A 5,151-nucleotide genomic window follows, 5' to 3' on the forward strand; every position below is an offset into this window, starting at 1 on the left:
TATCCATCATAGTTGTAAAACTGCTCTTCATTTCCTCCAGGTAAACGTCAATGGCGCCTCCTACAGGCATCACATGGAGACGATATTTCTGCCATATGGTAGGGCAAGGTTTGGCAATAACTTTGTGTTCGAGGATGACAATGCCAGTGCTCACAGTGTAGATATTGTAGAGGATTATCTCGACCAGGAAAACGTTATAAGATTGCCATGGCCAGCAAAGTTTCCAGATTGTAATCCCATTGAGAACTGTTTAGCAGAAGTGAGCCGAAAAATTACTAATCACGACTCTAAACCAGCCACTGTAGCTGGGTTGCAGCGCCTTCTAGTGACAAGTTAGAATGAAATCACGGTGGATTACATCAATAACCTCATCGAAAGGATGCCACGTCGCCTGGACGTTACTGGAGTATGAGGAGGACAACCAAGTACTGAATGTTTAATGTCATATAAGGTTACAGGCGCTATTCATAATAATTAGATGTTATATTTTGTCATTATATATATTTTAGTAAGGTTTTGTTGTGATAGTTGAAATACTAAATTACACATCTTTCTACAGGTGTCTGATAAAATTGTTTGCTGTTCTAATAAATCGATCATGATGTCCATAGAAGCTGTCTCATTATACAAATTACATATGCTATACGTAGGAAATCAATAAACCTAATAATGCACATAGAGACAGTAAGCTAAAAAGTACAGCCCATCAGTTCATAAATATATTAACAAATATGCATGGTATTTTAAAAGTAAAACCAGCATATGATAACTGTAGAGTCAAAAGGTGAAACGCAAACCCATTAGACACCGAGCATGGAGTTGAAGCACAGCGCCATATTTGAATATTTAGAGGCTAAAACAACTTCAGTTTAGCTAATGGATACAAAAACAAAAAAATAATCGAAATAGTATAATATACCAATTAAAAGGCACAGAAATCATAAGTTAAAATTTCTAAACCAAAAGTTGTTATATTGCCCGCTAGTTAACGAACACAGATTATGCACTGAAATAGTACAGCTTTTAAATAATAAATGTAAATACAATACGCTAATAAGCAAAGTTTATGCGCAGAGACAAAGGAACCTAAGACATGCAACACATTAATTCGAAAGAGAAACCATACACTAACAGGTACCTTCACAGAGATTATAAGCTAGGAAGTGTATCCAAATAGTTGATAAACATAGAAATTATCAGTCATTATATTCAGTTCATCTGGTGAAAAGTATACATATGATAAGCTAAAACAGAACCTGGTAGTTAATGAATATAGGAAACATAAGCCCAAAATACTAGCTTGTTAGTTAAAGAGCATAGAAAACATAAGCTAAGAATAACCACCTGTGTATAGGACACATAGTCTAAAAGTAACAACCTGTTAGTTTAAGAGTATAGGATACATAAGTTAAAAAAGAAGAGCACGTTAGTTAATGGATATTGGAAACATAGGCTAAAAATAACATCCTACAAGTTAAAGAGCTTAGTAAACATAAGACAAATATAACAAACGGTTAATTAAAGGTAGATGAAAGATAAGCTAAGAATAACCATCTGCATGTTACTTAATGAGTATAGGACATATATATAGGCGAAAGATATCCTGTTAGTTAAAGAATAAGGGAAACATAAGCTGAAAAAGAACAGCGTTTTAGTTAATGATTTTAAAGATAATAAACTAATAAATATAGTCCATTATCAAATTAATATAAATATCATAAGCTAACTATAACATCTAATTAATTAGGTAGTATAGAGACAAGTACATTCAATCATTTAATAGATATAGAAATTCTAAGCTAAAAAGTACAATCCATTACAGAAAAGTACAAAAACAATAAACTAACAGCTACAGCCCACTAGAAAATAAGAACAGAGAAAATAACCTAATAAGCACAGTATTTTAATAAGTAGAAAAGAAATGGACTAAAAGATGCAGGTTTTTGTAAAGGGTGGATATAAGTTAAGTTACGATTTAAGCTTATAAGTATAAATATCTAGGTGAAAAATAAATCCAGTTATCGATAACTATAGAGTTGAAGAGCTAAAATATTCAGTCCGTTACATAATGAGTACAGTGACAAAGTAAAGTCCATTACGTAATGTGTACAGTGACAAAGTAAAGTCCATTACATAATGAGTACAGTGACAAAGTAAAGTCCATTATATAATGAGTACAGTGGCAAAGTAAAGTCCATTACATAATGAGTACAGTGACAAAGTAAAGTTCATTACATAATGAGTACAGTGACAAAGTAAAGTCCATTACATAATGAGTACAGTGACAAAGTAAAGTCCATTACATAATGAGTACAGTGACAAAGTAAAGTCCATTTTAAGTGAGTATAGATAGAATAATTTAAACGTTTATACTTCTCATTAGTTTGTGGAAAAGCCAACATTTACAAAAAAATGCAACACATCTAATCTCAGTGGTTTCCAAGCTTTATGTAGTGACCTCCCCTTCTTCATACTGCATAATAATAGTAAATATAGTAGTTTCTTTGCCTCTCTTTAATCAGTTTTTTTTTCTGCTTTCCTTTTTTTTCCTAGCAAAAGACCGCCCCCCAGCCACCACTTCGCCCCCTCCAGGGGGCGCACCCCAAAGTTTGGAAAACATTGCCTTATCCTATAAAATCTTCAGAACACAGTAGATTTCATGAGAGAAATGTTATTCATGTCAGGGTAAAGAACTAAATAAAATATCTAGATATATACTTCAGAGGAATTCACACTTAACCAAAGAATCAATTTAAGAGTTCTTTGTGAAACAAGATGTAAGATTATAATTAATTATGACCTTACGATACATAAGACAGTCAGTTTCTCCTTAAGTAAATTTCTTCATAATGATGACAGTTTTACAGGTAGTTTCCGAGCAAATCAAATCAATTCTACGATACGGTATGTGAAACTTCGTGTATTGTGTAAATCAAATCACTTTTAATAACAACCCCTTGTAATGTGTCCGGGTTCAGAAATCTTTATTTTATATTTTGAGAATTTTGTTTTATCTTTAACTCTTGTAAAGTCAAAATAAAGGCACAGATTCTAACCCAGTTTGATTTAGTCTGTGGTGGTTGTGGCTAGATATCGTTGTTCATTGGTCAAAAGGTAGAGGAATGGCAAACTTAAAGCCCTAAATCTGCATTTTTTTTTTTAACCTTTGACCAGTGTAAAGTCGCACGAAAGGTAAAAATCCCATATCTGTCTGCTTCAGTCTGTGGGGGTTATCGCTAGGTGTCTTTGCGTAAAGTCTCATCAAGAATGGTCCAAAGATAAATAAACGGCAAACCTAAACCCTGTGGGAATTATCGTAATGTATCTTTGTGCAACGTTTTATCTGGCATTGGTGTTGGTGAAATACAAAGAAATAACAGATAAAAAAAACGTAAATTCAACACAAAGGCACAAATCACAAATCTGTCTATTTTAGTCTGAGTGTTGTCGCAAGATATGTTTGTGCTAAATTTGATTTATATTGATGGAATTTATATTGATTAACGGATCTACAAGTCGAAATATCTGTTTGTGTAATGTTTGACTTTTAATCCCCGAACTAAATCAAAAACATGATAAAAAGATGCCCTGATGCATTAGACTAATGTGTATGCTGTTGAAGATGCAAGGCGATTGGCACAGAAATGAAAGGAAGGCGGGAAATGAATTGTTTGAAAGAAGAATCAAAATGAAACATAGGACTTCAATATGTGTCCCTCGCTATTGGGAAGACATAATAAATTAAAACGTACAGATCATTACTGGTGATGTATACAGATTGATCAGTTAAAGATTAGAGTTGATAGGGTAATAAGTACAACCCCATGGCTAATAACCTAATGAGCAAAATCCATTAACTGATTAGTATAAATATCCCAAACATAGGTGAAAGCTAACTAATTAACAAATATAAGACAATTCATTAGTTAATGAGAATAAAGACCATAAGCAGAAGAAAAAAGATCACTATTAAATACAGAGATTGAGTACGTTATACTAAATTGATTTTGAATACGTAAATCAGCAAATAACGCTACAACTATAGCCGACATTAAATCGCAGTGGAACGGCATATATCAGAACTGTGTGTTTGCATTGTTTGGCGCATTGTGTAGGTAATATGATGCCACCGAAAACTGACTGATTTCGGGAAGAGCTATTTATAAACTCTAATTATAAACATATATTCAAGTCGGAGATTTAGGATTCCAAGATAAAGATATCCTTTGGGCTTAATGCCGTTGGAAAACAAAGACATATGGATCAACTTAGGGGACTAAACAATCCCGAAAGAGACTTTTAAGAAGTCCTACCGCAGCCGTGGTAAGTAAAGTGCGCGTCTTGTAACAGGCGAAAATCAACAGACACAAAAGTCTGTCCACGTACCCCAGGTAACTGTACATAACATAATGAACAAGGATCTCCTTCTGGAAACGAAGCCAACAGAGTATGAGTTCGATAAGATAAGTCATCCAGTCATACTTTCGTTCAACCGTCGTATTCACGCCATTCCATACGAAGACATAGCGAGCAAGTCACTAAACACAGCACCTAGGGATGTCTGTATGATCGGAGTACAGTCCCTTACTAAATCAATACAGGGACAGTAGCTAACCAGTACAGTCCTTTACTTAATTAATACGGTAACAGTAGCTAACCGGTGCAGCCTTTTAGTCAATGAGTATAGAAACCAGAAGATAAGTGAATGAGTATAAAGACCAGAAGGTAAGAAGAGCAGCCTTTTAGTTAATCAGTATAGAGATCAGAAGGTAAGTTTAGTTAATGAGTTTAGAAAAGCAACAAGCTGAAAGGTAAAGCTTTTTAGTCAAAAGTATATATATATACCATAAGCTTAAACCTACAGCCCACGATTACTAAGTATCGGTATTAAGGTAGAATGTACAACCCATTAGTTAATAAGTACAAATATAATAAGTAAAAAATATCTCTGATTAGTATTGAGTTTACAAGCGAAATTACAACCCATTAGTTAATGTGTATAGACACAAGAGGCATAAGCTAAAACAAGCTATCTTGTTTAACAAGATAGACACGATAGCCTAATAATAATCATCTCTAAGTTAACGAGAATAGAGGTCATAAGGTAAAATATTATACAGCCCATTATATAATAAGTATAATGAAAAATAA

Source organism: Limulus polyphemus, unplaced genomic scaffold, assembly GCF_000517525.1.
Source record: "Limulus polyphemus unplaced genomic scaffold, Limulus_polyphemus-2.1.2 Scaffold3632, whole genome shotgun sequence".
Classification (NCBI taxonomy): domain Eukaryota; kingdom Metazoa; phylum Arthropoda; class Merostomata; order Xiphosura; family Limulidae; genus Limulus; species Limulus polyphemus.